This window comes from Plectrocnemia conspersa, unplaced genomic scaffold, assembly GCF_051122295.1.
Source record: "Plectrocnemia conspersa isolate PC_06_02 unplaced genomic scaffold, ASM5112229v1 ptg000013l, whole genome shotgun sequence".
In the NCBI taxonomy this organism is placed as follows: Eukaryota; Metazoa; Arthropoda; class Insecta; order Trichoptera; family Polycentropodidae; genus Plectrocnemia; species Plectrocnemia conspersa.
This window is the reverse complement of record NW_028277177.1, coordinates 4,687,406-4,703,690: the sequence shown is the minus strand read 5'-3', so window position 1 is coordinate 4,703,690 and position 16,285 is coordinate 4,687,406. Positions and strand designations below refer to the sequence as shown.

General features: G+C 28.7%; 1 protein-coding gene across 8 annotated transcripts in view; it reads left to right on the top strand.

Annotated features, from left to right (window-relative positions):
- The window catches only part of Trpgamma (Transient receptor potential cation channel gamma), a 217,182-nt gene that overhangs the window by 107,732 nt on the left and 93,165 nt on the right, over nucleotides 1-16,285 (top strand). For 2 of the 8 annotated variants that reach the window (XM_088201850.1, XM_088201853.1), the window contains exon 1: nucleotides 9,604-9,784. The exons of the other annotated variants lie outside the window; for them this stretch is intronic. The gene's annotated coding sequence lies outside the window, so the exon portion shown is untranslated. Of the gene's footprint in view, nucleotides 1-9,603; nucleotides 9,785-16,285 lie in introns of those variants that run through there. 8 annotated transcript variants of the gene reach the window in all.

Genomic DNA, 16,285 nt, shown 5'->3' with positions numbered 1-16,285 from the left:
CAATAGCATATAATAATAAACAAATTGTAATGGCGTGTGTCTAAATATATGCGCAGCATCCTACAAGAATTGGACCATTTCTTCCTAGCCGTCGCGAAGAAATTTTAAATAAGGAGCTGGATGAGATGAGTCATATTGTGCAATACTAACATATTAATATTACAGACCCTACAAATGTGCAATAATTAAGATCGTCTCAAAGCTAAGACATCTTAAGCTCGTCTTAGACCGAAACAATCAAAGTCTGGAGTTCAATAATAGGCTCTGACAGAATCGATTTTTCATTGGTAGTGAGCTCAATATCTATTTTTAGAAGTGAAAATGAAAGCGAATGACCTGAGGTGATGTTTTGATTTATTTATAAATGCGTTCCTGAAGTAGCGTTTACTCAACAAAGCACTTTTCGAAGTTGCTTAGGGGTGATGTAAATGCTTGGTGACTCTCGAGTCGCGATCACGTCCCTAAATATTGCATATCAAGGCCAAGACGACAATGCTTAAAAATTCTCTTCTCGCACGAAACACAAAAATGTTTCCAACGATATCTATAATGAGCTGGAAGAATATGTGGAATGATGCTCATCTATTTTATGCTTGCACTACACTCTCTGGAAGTTGTCTGAACCGAAGTTCAACTAAAGTCGGTTGAGGTCGCCGACTTCCGAGTAGCGGCCACAAAGTCACAAATTTGATATGCCATCCGGACGGCGAGCGTGAACAACGTCCGCGCTGCGGCTGCTAGCATATTTGCGCGCGATCAAAAAATGTGCCAAATAATCGCAATTTTTAAATTATCATATTATTAAAATTACGCTACTGATAATTATAAAAGTTAGTGTGGGCATTCACCAATACAATATCAGTGAAAACTTTTCGTTCGTAAATATTCAATTTACGCAAAATTTTTGTCGGATTTTGCAAAATGACATAAGGCATAAAAATGATACTTCAGAATACGAACACCACATATGTGACTATCCTAGAATTTGTCGCCATCGATTCTAAATAAGAATTCATTATGGTGTGAAATTTATATAAACCGATCTAGAAAAATACATAGGGATATTCGAAACGATTTTTTTTAGCAAAATCAAGTACCACTAATTATTTTTTAATTATTTAATTTTATATGAAAAAAAATATAATAACGATATTTGTTAGAAGAATAAACTTTCAAAAATATCATTAATCTCTTTCGGTTCCCTAAAATATTCAAAGATGTCAGTAAGAGTCTGTTGAAGTCCCCGATAAGTTGACCACGTGATCACGATGCAGCGCTCGTCATGCGTGTTGACCATAAGACGCCTACGCGCATACTGAAATTGAAGCGAGTTACTCGTTCTATCTCAGTTTGCGAAAAACCATATCATTATTTCTCTCACTCTCGTCACTTGACACGCGAGAGAGCGAAAGGGGTATCTCACCGCTCGCGCTCGAAAGAGCAGCTCTGACTACGCACTTAAAGCTGGCCAAGTTGATTTAAATTACCCCCCTTTTACCTCCCGTTCTCGGTAATCTCGGAGAACTTTCGAGAGATTTTAGAGCGGGCAGAACCGAACTCAACCGAAGTAACCCCGAATTAACCCACTATATTCTCCGTCCTTGGCCAACCATGGCCTACTTCCAGAGAGCTTAGTGCAGGCATTTTTTTAATAAACAATTATAATATAAATAGTGCCACATATTTTAAAGGGACAATTTTATCTTAGTTAAGCGGTAATGAAAAATCTTAGTTTTCAGTATATCCGTTTTTTATAATTATGAAGTTTTTAAAAGATATTTTTTCAATAGAAATATGACCATAAAATTAGAACAAGAATACTATATAAATATGAGGGTAATTGTTTTTATTAATTTACTGCATCATCGTAGTCTCCGAGTTATAACAATGATTGAGTTAAGCTCTTGGAAATTCGGTAGACTGCCTGGATGAACCAGATTGGACGAACAAAGTAGAAACAGATATTTTTCTTTAGTTTCTAAAAGTCATCTCGGTTTTGGTGCAAGTTCAGTTGAACTTTTATATATACTATTTTTTTAGTAGTACTGGTTATGTCTTTAAATTTAACTATGGCAATATTTTTTTATAAGCCTAGATTTAATAACCATTGCAAATTATTATAACATAATTTTTGTCAAATACATATATATTTTTTTAAATAACACTATCGTAACCTAAAAAATAAACCTAATGCGTCACGATAATCGTAAAATATTACGTACTAGACCTAGCATTAAATTTATCAATGTACAATCACAGCGTATTACAGAGCCCAATGGCAACAGCTTCAAGCGAATCGGATAATGCAGACGTCATTAAAAGAGGACGTGATCGGGACTCTCTCAAAACCCAAAACGAAAATACCTCGAGAATAACTGCATTTTTTATGTAACATAGTCGCAAAAGAATCAAATCAACCTTAAAACCATCGTTTCTAATCCCCAAAAAGCTTGATAAGATATATTTGTTTAAGACTTTACATAAAAATTTGCACATCGCTAAGCATTAATGCAAAATTGTGGTAAAGTTCGTAAATGTACGAGTCGAAGAAATTGTGCTTGGAATCTGATCAGTGAAAAAATCGGGGACTGGCCGTTTTTTGTTTAAAAACAATTCTGTACAATGGTTTTAGTGCAAATTTCTTTGGCGCCATTGATACCGCATAACTGTTATATTATTTTAATTTCAAATCAAAGTGATTTAAATAAATGATTTTTATGATTTACTTACAAAGCAGAGTTTATTTCGATGCAATGATTGTGAGTGGTTACAACAAATATTTTACCTAAATAAGTCATACTGAAGCTAATACCTAATTTGCGCTAAAAATAACTCAGGCGGAATTCCTTTGTTATTAACAAACATTTTTTTTTGCATGTCTTAGCATAATATTTGTCAAACTATGTATTCGCGATTAATGTAATATCATGATGGTCGTCACAAATATTAAAAGCTGCGATTGTCGTATTTATAATTGAATAACTTTTAAAACAAAATTTTAATCTTACATATTTTAAATAGTAAAGAGAGTTGTAACAAGCTTTAAATATTATATTATATTATATAACTTATATATTTTTTTAACCAAATTTATATCTTCATTTCAATCAAAAGTCGTCAACAATGTAACAAACTTTTTCATTCTTTTCCCTCGAGCTTTCAAAATCATCTTTTATGCGAATTACGAAACGGGTCGTTATAACAAAGCCCTCTTGGTATTTTATATTTTTCTAACTTTAAACAAATTAGGTTACCGCGGTTTTTTTTAGCACAAACGGACACGAAATCAATAATAATGGCTATGAATTAATCTTCACAGCGAAAAACACGAATAACCGTTCATCCTAATACTGAGAAAAGTGTGTTATATTTTTTTCTCCTCTTTTTAATCAATCTTTTCTTAGGTGTTGTGATAAGCCGAAGCCACGGCGTGTGAAGCGAATAAAGTATTATATTATAAAACGCGTTTACGTAACGTTTACGTTGTAATGGGAAGGTAAGGAAAATATTCAAGGTGAAAATTGTTTTAGGTATACAAGTTTCGCAATTTTTTATTTTAAAACCCATTTTTATTTTAAATTTAATCCATTTTTTTTACAATATTGTATAATATATGATTTTATTTTCAGTGAAAATCGTTATTTAATACTTTGATTGAATATATTTTAAATATAAAAATGAAAATGTATAAATGCTAAGTAAAATTGTTTAAAATTACTAGTTTCACTTTTTTTAACTACAAAAATAATTTATCTGGAACTATTTTTTTCAAAACGGTTATCAAAAGCTATGTGTCAAAAAATCGGAAATTATATTAAAAACAATCGTTTAGAGACTAACTTCAATAAGCTCATTTATGTCTAAAGATAAGCATAAAATGTACTTAATTTTTGTCGCTATAAAAAAAATCGTTTGTCTGAAACGTTTAATTTAGCAATGTCGTCTTCGTTTCGAAATTCGTAGAAAACTTTTATAGAACGTGTGATATATTGACAGTATACAAGGGAAGACATTCACGAGGTTTACATTTTAAGATAAATGAGAAAAGATGTTAAGTGATTTACCAACTGATGTGAGCAAAGAGTAAAAAAGCATCTATAACATATGTTATAGATAAACAGAAAACTCACATCTCTATTTATTTAGTTGATGCTAATAAGGTCAAGTTATTAATTTGATTAAATATATACTTTTCTATATTATAATTTTCTATAAACTTTTTTATTACATATCAGATGATTTAGCCCTTCATTATTTATTGATTAATTTTTTTTGTTATGCTTTTAATTAAAAAAAGAGAGTAATGGTAATTTTTAATATATGTATTTTATTAAAGCAGTGCTCCATTTTAATAACTGTTTAAAATAATATGCGGCTATAAATTTTAATTTGGGTTTTAGAAATTAATATTAAACGATACTATCTATATTTCTCTAAGAATTTCAAATTAAGGTTTAAATAGACTACTTAAACAAAAAACTATTTGTTGAGACAGGTAACGTTAAACAAGAGATCTGAAATTGCACTTATAATGCATCTTACAATCATAAAACTATGTTTATGATGCAAATTACGTTACTACGTTACACTATATGAGCATTGTCACGTTCCTTTATTATAGGTTTTTTATGTCAGTTATATATTTTTTTAGTATAAGTTGGTTAAAAGATGACCTAAGCCTAGCTTTTATTTACTTTCTTGGGACTTCTCAATAAAAAGAAATAAAAAATACTAGTGAGTTTCTCAAACTTGAGTTGCATATCTACCGTACACATTACAAATACTGCCTTTTAGATATTATTAAAGTAAACATAGGAAAATGTTCACTTTAATAATATTTTAAAATAATGAATATATTTTAAATAGACGGAATAAAATAAAATGTGCTTTAATCAATATTGTGGCGGCCAACATGTTTCACACAAATAAAAAAAAAACAGAATTCTAATACCAATGTAAATTCTTAGAGTTATCTTAATGACCATATTCTGTATACCACAAAACTTTATTTAAAAACACAAGTCAGAAAAATAAATGTGAGTCTTATTTGCAATTGAATATGTCTCAGAGCGCCTTAAAAAAATAAACCGACCCCAGAGCCATATATGCCGCGTCACCAGAGAGTCTACGTCTCTTAACTACTGCGCTTCTCTTATATTGGCTGCACTTATTTATTATTGAATTGCGTTACATTCGGCACAAATATCAGTTTTCAAAAACTATACATCAATTTAGTTTTTAAAAGAAATTATTTATTTCCAGTAAATAAGCTAAATTTTTATTTTTTATAGTGTACGCTTTTTTGAAAAGATTATTTAATATATTGCTATTAATAAATAAAATTCCAAGCGTCAGATATGTATTTTTAATTTATTTCTATATGACAATATATGAGCCATAACGCTGCAGTAAAAAATCGCTGTCCATTTGAATCATCACTACTGAATAATTGTACCTAATTTGCTCGCTTTGGGCTGAATTTTAGATACCATCGAAGTCTTTCCACTTCAATCATCAGATTTGGTCTAGCAAAGCTGTCACATTATATAATCAAGAATGAACATGGCCTTTAAAACGGACTAAAATATATACAAGGCAATATCAGCAGCAAAAATGTTATTATGAACTATTTTAAAATTAAAACAATGATTTTAATGTCACCCCCAAATTACTTATAAATAATAAGAAGTCTGGAAAAAAGAAACAATTTTCTTTAATTTGCTTTGATATATATAAACTAGAATGATGTATATGGCCAGGATTGCTACTCAGGGCTGCTTTAGTATCAGCTTATATTCACTACTTTACTTGTGTTTTATATCAGTGGAGCTCTGGCAAATCGAAACAGATGAAACTATCAAAGTTCAGATAATAGCAGAAACTACCACTTTGATTGTCAGATCTGGTACAGCCAAGCAGTCACATTGTATTGACAAGAGTTTTACTTGAACTCAAAGATAAATTGGATATTTTACGACGCAACGATTGCAATGAAAAATTATTTATATTTTTTTGTGACACAAAAATAATATTTGTTTAAAGTTCAGTCTTATAAATAAATATCTATCTGTTTATTATAGCAGAGAAATTTGATAATTTTTTATATAGCAAACTAAGAAAAGTGATTTTTTAATTACACTGTTTCGGCTTTTATTCAATAGGGAAATTAGGAAGAGATCAACGATCCCAAATTTAATAGAAACGGAACTGAAATCTCTGTCTATATTAAACATTTTTTTTAATTTTAGACTTTTAAATTGTCTTATGTTGCATGAATCCAGCAACATAACAATTTGATGTTTTAGTACCTGCTTAACTTTTTATTGATTTTTTTTGTGTAATGGTCATCTTTTAAATCAATGCATTTTTGTAATAAATTTTAATTGCTTTGAAAAATATTTCTTTTTTTTATTAAAGTTTGTCGTAATAAAATACGTAATAAAACTCAAATATAAAAATATTAGAGGTCAACTTAATAAATAATGTTTTGAAATCTAAGGTTAACTAAACGCATGGATTGTCAAGGTTTGGATCTTAAGTAGTGGTAATATGCGAATCTATTTATATTTTAATGAATCATAAATATTAATTTATGCTATGAAAATAATTAAACTAAACCGCACGTATTTATTTAAAGCTTAAGCAACGACCTTGGGTGAAAAAACAAGCAAAACAGTCTTATATGTTATATAAAATCCTTCTTATTCCCTTTCGTACAACTCATGTAAATTCAGACATTCGTTTCTGACAGTCGTCCGTATTCCCATGCGATAAATCACCCATAAATGTTTGTTCGACGTCGTTTCCAATCAGATACAGACACTGAACGTTCGCTTATGGGCAACCGTTAGGGTTAATGGTTTTCCCACGTCAGGACGCCAGGAAAAAAGGGAAACGTCTAAGTGAGTTCATTAGGCGAGGGCCGCTCCTTGCGCTTTCTAGAAAACGTAAAAAAAAACATATTGAGCTTTCTTCCGATGCAAAGTTGTGCTTTTACTGCTCCAAAATAAAAACAAACAAACATAAAAAAGTTTTTAAATGAAATGAAAATAGAAAAAAATACGCAAATTAATAAAAGGTATAATGGAATTACAAAATTGCGTCTGAGCTTTTAGATTATGATTAAAATAGGATCGCATAAACAGGCCTTCTTAGCTTTGATTACTTTATTTACCATTTCTTTTTATGTTTATACAAGTAATTGTACAATAGAATTTATAAATTACATATCTACTACTACTACATAATATATTAAATCATCACTTTTCCGTCAACATGAAACATGTATTGAATTTTCTTTTAATGTCAAGTTGTGCTTTTACTGTCTCAGATAAAATAAAAAAGAGCAACCCCAAGTTTAAAATTAAGTGGTTTTTCCAGGGGTGAATCGAAAAAGAGGCACAATTAAATTATGAAATTGCGCCGGGGCTTTAAGAGTGAGGGTAGAAAACTTTTTTTATACAACACATACATAGGTATCTCATTGTTGGAGAAAAATTTGTGTTTATATTGAATCTAATCAGACCCTCGTCAAGTTTTCCTCATATCAATCACTCGCGCGCCTAATACGATGTTTTTATTATAAAACATTGACATCCAATATACGTCCTTTTATATAATATTGATGTGTAAAGAAAAAAATTACAGCCATTTTTACTACATGTATTAAATAGTTTCAACCCTCTTCAAGATTTATCTAACATTAACACCCTATAAGATTTTTTTATTTGCCGCTTTAGCCTGAAAGGTACTAAATATGTTTATATAATAAAATTGAATCAATATGTGCAGTTTGTTACTTTTTATTATTTCTCAAATGTGTAAAAAATATTTCAGTTTTATAGCAAATATAAAGTTGCATTAAGAATTATTAGTTATGCACAAAAAAACTTACTTTAAATTGACATGTTTAATAATATTATTACTGCATGGTTAATTAATATTTAATAATATTTTAAATGGTCAAAACTTTATGAATAACAGTTAGCAACTCTTTTATAAACTTATTTATTTCTATTATTTCTCAAATATATGTTATAATTAGGCAAAGTTACATTTTGAAACTTAATTATTTACTAAATTGTAAATAAAAAGTACAGACACTAACTTATGAGCTGATAATAAAAAACAATTAAGAAAAATATAAAAAGTAGTAAAGTAAATTATCAGTAACATTTTATTGAAATTACAATCAACTTGACATTCAATAGTACTTCACAAGAACTTTGAAATTATTTGACTAATGACATATTTAAAAAAAAAAAATATTCAGATTCGACACAATTGAATGTGCAAATTTCGGGATTCCAACTCTTTGCCTTTGCAGCCAGTAAGACACAGGTGAAAACTAGTGAGAATTTTATTAGATTGTATTACTATTATGGGCGAGCAGTGGTGGAGAAGCTAGCGGAGGGATGATGTCAGGAGAAGATCCTCAGAGTTCTGATTGGTGTGGACTACCTTTGTGTGATCCCATCATTGTCTAGTTTATCCTTTTTGATGAATAATCACTTTTGGTCACAAATTTTAACGCGAATTTCAATAATTGGATCCTCTACAAACGAGGGAATTTATGTGGTCCCCCAAAAAAGCATTACATTAAATTATTACTACAAATCTAAGGCTTTTTGTTAGCTTTAGTTTTATTTAATAAGAATGAGTATGTTACAAATGTCGTTTTACCCAAGAAATATTTAACCCAAGTCAAGCAGGGAAACTCTCACCTGTCCTCATAATGCTGACTTTCGTACTTGAAATCAAGTATTTGAATGGGCATTTGAGCCTTAATATGACAGCCATCTTACGCGGGTTAAATTTGCAGAAAGAATAAGAATAATCCATTAAAAAGTTAAGCACAACCCTAGCGGTAACGGTGAATGCTTTCTTAAGAAAAGGTTGTAAAAAGAACCGACACAGCGACACCACTTGAAAGTGTAGAAGATAACACACGCTCTGTCTCTTTCTCTTGCAATATTTTACGAATATGTTCTTGGAATGTATAGGAACATACACAATTTGCACACAAAGATCGATTCCGCTGTCGGTGACTATTTCATTAAGCTCAAAGTTTTTTTTTTAAATAGTTTTACTCCACTACATCACTGTTATTATCAACAGAACCTTATACATATTTTTAAGAATAAAATTCTCAAAATAATGCCTGAAAAAAATAAAATAGATAATATTTATATAAACGAGCCCTTATGGTAATAAATAATATTACCGAAATTAAGCTTAAAATTCCTCAGGTAAATATTATCTTTGAATCAAAAATCTTGCTTCATTATTTATTTAATTCAATATAAAAAAAAACAATGAATAAAATAGTGCTTTTTACAATATATTACTGATTAATTCCTTCGCCTATCACTCAGAGAAAGTAATAAAAAAATACATTACATTTATGATACTAGTTTCAGTGTGGAATCTTATATTTTTTATACCCGACAGCATTTTCACGTTTATTCTTTCTTCTTGGAAATAATCTCATTTCGGAAAATAGACCGTGTATAACGGTGCTCGGTCCGATCTTCGGAATAAACTTTACGGCACGTTTAATAGTGCATTGAAAACCCTCGGGCAGTGATTCCCAACCCTGTTTGCAAACGGGATTCGCCACTCGTTGGCGTCGGACGTGTTTCCAGCATCCCAAATAAAACTATAACGTGATGCGTAGTGTTGAGATGTTTTTGTTATTGTTGAGTGTTGAAGCGTGCCGTGACTAATTGTGAAATTGTGTTCTGTTCTCTTATACCAATAACACGATTCAGCATAACGAGAAATGGTGAGTGAAAATAGAAACCATATATTGTAATAATATATATATTTTATATAAGTATTACCTACATATTTCGATAGCTGAAAATACGAAAAAAAATCCGCCTACACTTACAAGATGCCTAAGAGAAAACTATTTTTAAAATATCTTGGTGCTTTTATTTTTTTTTTAGCATTAACAATCCATGTGATGAAATGTTAATAACAAAATAAATAAACCAAATGTATTTTTATTCTAATATATTTTTATTTGTAACACAAAGGATTCATGAAATAGCATCCAAATTATATATAAAATATTTACTATTTTGTAGCATTTTCGCAAGTAACTCTAGATTATGGGGTTTATGCAATAGTATTATAAATTGGAAATTTTTGGATTGCATCAATAAATATAATTAAAAACAATAATTTGTATAAAATATTTTATAATAAATATCCTATTAAGATGAAATATTTTTTACTGCATTTTAATCCGACGTAATGTTGGAAAATATTTGTATTTTTTTATGCAACTAACTAAATGTTAGAGATATTTTTTCATCTCTAACATTAAATATAAAGCGCAAATATGTACATATTTTTTTATGTATATTATAAATACTTTATAAAAAATCTTATAAAGGAATAAATGTTTCAAACATAAATGAAACTGACGTGGGTTATACTTAAATGGTACGGAAATATCTTTTTTTGCTTTTCAATTGGCTACCTTTAATACATTTTATACATGTATATAAACATATATGTATGTTTATATACGTATATAAAAGCAAATATATGTTTTAAAAAAGTTACATCACATTCGCTTTATAAAACAGCTGATCCAATGATTGAAGAGAAAAATAAATATAAATAAAATTTCTAGCAATTACTATTATTATTTTTGTTTATCAAAGTTAATTCATTAGAATTTCATATATATATAAATTTTTAGTGAAACTATATTTTTACTACTTCAAATAAAATGTCAATTACTATAAGATATAAAATTTGTTTTACTTGTAAAAATATCAGTGAATTGAAACCTAAATACATTTTAACCAGTAGATACATAATTCATCTAGCTATCTAGTAATTATTATTTACAGATACAGTAGTTATTACATCGACGTAGATACATGATCTAAAAAACCTGTGATTAAAATTTATATTATGTCTAGGAGATCAGAATTAGTGATTAATATTTAATAACACATCCAATCGATTTTACTAAATTTTTCTAATCTCATTGAGGAATAATTAAAATCGAGCTAGGCTGTACATATTCGATAATGAACAGTAAGAAAGGCAAAAAAATATTCCTACTAATGAAAATATAATATTACTCAAAGATATCTGCATTTCCTAATTACTTTTAAATTCATAAAAAAATATATCAAAATGTGCATTGATGAAACTACATTTTTACTAGAATTTTAGTCAAGACATTTCTGAATAAATTTTTATCAATAAATATATATTTCTACTAGTAAAAATTTAATTAACCTTTGTGCAGTTGAAATTATATGCTGCTCTAAAATACACACTGTGAAACATACATTTGTTATTCAAAACCAAACCTTATCTAAAGAGTTCATAAAAGTTAAAAAAATACTAGTCTTTGAATTTGTATTAGGTAAAGTTGCGTTTGGTTTATTTAGGATATATTTGGGTTTCAACAACAAATGACCGTTTCGCAATGTGACGCAATTTTTCAGTGACGTATATGATTTAACCCTTTGAGTAGTAAGTTAATCTCTGCACATATGTTAATTTGTTAGTATACATCTGGGAGTGAATGATTTGACATTTCTTTCCATATTTATTTCTGTTGCTATTTATTTAATAATAATTTATATTGTATTTATAATAAATTATGGAAAAAATCATTAATTCTCAACGTTTTATTTCTATTAAATATTTTACTACTTTTTTTGTAATAGTATGTTTTATATATTTTATATCTATTTTATATATTTATTGTAAAATATTTAGTTTTTATGAAATTTTTTTATATCTGAGGCTTTTAATATTTTTTATGTAATTATCAAATTAGAAAAAAATGTTATATAACTATATTATTTTTTATTTATTTTTCTTCAGTTATATACGTAAATATGTAACAATCTGGGATACCTCGAAACAGTGATAGATTGATCACCGTACATGTACGGCGATACTACTCAAAGAGTTACCAAATGGTTTTAATAACTATAAGCTTAAGACCACCATTTACGTCGCATTTTTTTTACACGTTTTACACCTGTCAAATGATTCTTTGGAAGAGCATATAATTTGAATAGTACCTGTTAGATAAATTATATATTCATTAGTAGAAATATATATATTTGAATATTTACCAGTGAAATTGTATTTCGATATGATTTTACTATTTCAGTGAAGTCATATCATAAAACATTTTAGCCAGTAATAATATATTTTTACTAGTAATGTAAATAATATTTATATACCATAAAAATTTAATGTTTATAATAGCAAATATTTATAATCAAATAATAAATTTTAAACGCAAATGTTATTAGTATATCCTTAACTATAGTTAAATTTAGTGTAAGCAATATTAAATTGCTATTTTTGTTTATAAATACCGTTAAAGTCTTATATATAAAAAAATTTAAAAAAATGAAAAAATAAACTATTTTCTAATTATTAACTTAAGAAATCTAAGTTATAAAAAACACTTTATTATAAGATTTTTTATAAATCTAAAGAAATAAAAATTATATTTCTCAACGATATTTTATTGTGTTTTTATTATTTATGTAGTAAAACAGTCATACGTGTGTAGGGTTTGTAATACTGGTAATACCGGTATTGAAGAATAAATATACCTTGGACACTACCGGTATTACAAAATTAAATACCGGTAGTACCGGAAAATTATTTGTTCAAAACGATATTTCCATGGCTTAGAACTAGGAAAATGACGATGGCGATATTGCTTGAAAGCAAAAACAGAGAATAAATTATGCTTATTGTAGGGACTTTGATATCCTATGCCGATAACACCAAATTGGTGTTATCGGCATAGGATATCAAAGCAGAATAATAATATGCAGTATTTACATATTTTTCATACTATAATATTTATATAAACATTTATAAATTAAATTTAATTGTTTTACATGAGTAGAAATAAATAAATATACGCGAGATAAATCTATCAAAAATAAATATCTTAAGATATTCTAAAATTAATAATAAATATATAAATAAATTTCATAAATATCACAATCATCAGTCACATATTTTTTTTAGGAGAAAATAAGTCGCATTTTGAACAAACAGATTGACAATTTTATACGCGCTCTTTTCTCATTAGGTTATTTCAGATAAATATCGGCGACTTAAGTTAAAATGTGACCTTAATTATTATATTTTCAGAAAAAAAATTACTAAAATTCGCTGGTCTCCCACAACCAGAACTATACTTGCTAACTAAATTTTTTGTTTAATTTTTCTCAAAAGATCGTGACATTTGCAGAGGTGTAATGAATCACCTACCACTGGTTTTAAGTATTCGTATTTAGCAATTTTTTTTTAATTATTTAATTGGTAAGATTTATCGAAAATTTTAGTACCTAATTTTTTATATTTTAGAATTTTGAGTCTAGATGTTCATCAGCACAAATATAACAAAAGACTTATTCATGTATCAACAGCCAAAGCAAGATAATATATTTCGGTACAATCGTTCGGTGTCCTTTTTTCAAGTTTCAATCTTATTTTTTTAAATTGGATTACTTACAGTAATACACAATAAAAAAATGTTTGAATCAGAACATCATTAAACTTCCTATTACATTGATTATTGTAATCCGAAGCCATAAATATGTAATAAATTTATTTTTAACATAATAAAATGAAGATTCCATCACGGGCGTTGCTTATGCAAATATTTCGGAAATCTCCATTATCCATACTTTATTTTCAGAGTATCGCCGAAAAATTCGTGCAATGCGATGATTTATGGCGATATTCTTTGTAGCGTTCAACATGTGGTCTGGGCATAAATTAACGGAAACGATCCTACGCGATATATCCGATCAATGAATCACAATTTTTCTTTCACTAGGCAACGCTGGAATCTCCATACATCACGGTTTGGCAATTTATTATTTTTATCAGCGGTTTTCAAATGATATTCGACGATGCGTTTTGGATTTATGCCAACCGAACTGAGGAATTGTTCGTTAAACAATACACAAAAAAACATACATTTCCATAGACATAAACAATCGTCGCTGGAAACCGTTGTATATTTCTCATTGAGAACGATTTCTTCTCAAAAACTCAATACAAGTAAAGAAAAACCCATTCATCATACACATGCGTATGTATAATATATACATAGAAAATGCGTAGAATGATTGTACAATATTTAAAGATCAAATTTTTTTTAAACGTAACGGTACATTAGAAAACAACAACAATAAATAGATAAGCCACTTTTAAATCATATGTCTAAATGTATAAATTCATATAACCATTGTAATGGACACGAATGACTTGAAAAAACCATACATAACACAAAAAAATGCATTTTAATCATATTTACATTTAGTAGCTTGCCAAATAGGTTTTGACGTACTTTTTAAACAATGATAAGAGAATAATTTTCTATTAAAATATAAATAACTTTGCACTCTATAATTAAATACACTTTTTCACCATTTGTAAAATTATAATCTGACCAAATAATAATAAAGGAAATTATTTTTTGAACATCCTTAAGCCAAAAACGTATGGACATATGCACGGAAGAAATGAAACTACAGTTTCACAAATTTAATGGCGTTTAAAACAATCGATTTGGATTTGATAGATTTGGCTAATTTACTAAGGTTTATAAAATCATGTGAACGGTTATAATTGGTACTAATTTGCAATAAAATTTTAATTCATATTTAATAATTGATTCTAAGACATGTTTCTCTGCAAAATGCAACTAAACTAAAATTTAAAAAAAATAAGTTATCTATAACAAATGTATATGTTAAAGCAATTACAGAATCAAATAAATTCTAAGACATAAACCAACCAAACAAACTAAAGATAAATTTTAGAATCACCCAAAATCCAGACAATACGTAAAACTAATAGATTTTTGTTGTGATGCGCGTGCAGATGGAACGGCATTTTAGCGGCCCACCTAAAAGGAATGTTAAATACAATGGATGCTAAGGATGAGCGGTATATTTATTTTTCGGATCAAATAACTCAAAAGCGTGATTTATAGTGAACGGCATAAAAATCAAAAGAACGTTCAAGCACATATTTTTTATTCTTCCGCGTGAGCCCTGTGCGTTATAGCGGGGTTATTCTTTACCAACTGAGTAGATCAATCGGACATAATGAATATCTATCTACAAATACATATAAATCAACAAACACCAGAAGTCTTAGAATCAGTTGAAATTAAGGTTCATGAACAGAAATACTCCTCTATCTTTAATTGTGAGGATCAACGCATATCAAAGTTGCGTTGATCCTCACAATTAAAGCAAAAAAGACAGTTGCGATAAAAACATTTTCATCAATAAACAAAAAAATCGGTTTCTTCGTTTAAAATGAAACACCGTGGAAGACCACTTATTTATTGTCTTGAGAATAAATAATCCACGCAACCGTTTTTAATCTACCTTATCGTCCAGCTGCAATTTATTTTAAAGAAATTCGTTACTTTTTTTAAAATAAAGCATTCTACAAAAAAGGGGTGAACCATAAAATCAACTATAATTTGGACCCTAGCAACCTGGAATCACTTATTTTTCGACACTTTGTCTGACAGACTTGAACATTCACATCGGAGTTCAAGGCGTCCAACCTTCAAAAGACCTCTAACTTTATCTGCAACCGAGAGGAGGCCGATTCAACTATGTACTAGCAGAAATCGCCGTATTTCTTAGATCATCCACTGGAATCCATAGCGAGATATTTCGGAAACGCCTGGAGCCTATGGACAATCACTGTTTCTCAACAAACAATTAATTATTGTATTCACGAAATAAACACCCCCAGACAGTATTTAAGAATATATGTAATTTTGCAGTTAAAATTTTTTTAATGTCATATTTTTATGATTAAAATTTGCGTTTGCTTCTGTGGCTCGAGCCCGTAGCCTCTGGATTAACAGTCTAGACTTTGCGGGCTACGCTATTCCAACCAGGTTGTGAAACCAGATAGTTCATTGTTACTGTTGTAACTCAAAAATAATATAAAAACGTATGCCAAACATTGGTAATGAAAATAAAGTTTTAAAATCTAATTCAGTAAATACAAATCAACATTATTAGAAGCATTAAACAGTACACATTAGACAACGTACAAGTTCTTAAAATCAATCAAAGGATATTTAAAATCAATCAATCAATCAACTGTTTTAATTTTTTTAGCTTAATTATTAAAATAGATTTTAATGGATTCCGTTAATAAACGCCACCAAAATCATTGATCCTTACAAAGTCCAAGGAACAGAAATCTACTAGTTTTATGGCTCTTTTAG